This window comes from Priapulus caudatus, unplaced genomic scaffold (genome assembly GCF_000485595.1).
Source record: "Priapulus caudatus unplaced genomic scaffold, Priapulus_caudatus-5.0.1 Scaffold2764, whole genome shotgun sequence".
Lineage (NCBI taxonomy): Eukaryota > Metazoa > Priapulida > Priapulimorpha > Priapulimorphida > Priapulidae > Priapulus > Priapulus caudatus.
In genome coordinates, this window is record NW_014579825.1 from 3,738 (window position 1) to 3,951 (window position 214).

The following is a 214-nucleotide window of genomic DNA, read 5'->3' on the forward strand; positions in this document are numbered from 1 at the left end:
TAAGGATGCTTAGTCAGGCCGCCTCTACTGTTGTACAACACCATAATCAATAGGCCGTGGCTATGCGACCGGTTCCGGACGAGGAGCCGCTAGGCTACGCGTCCGGACATGCATCTCACACAGTGATCTTGCGACACGTACACGCATGATTGCGCACCGGGACGCTCTGCTGATTGCCGAGTGTGTGTGTGTGTGCGAGAGAGAGAGAGGGAAT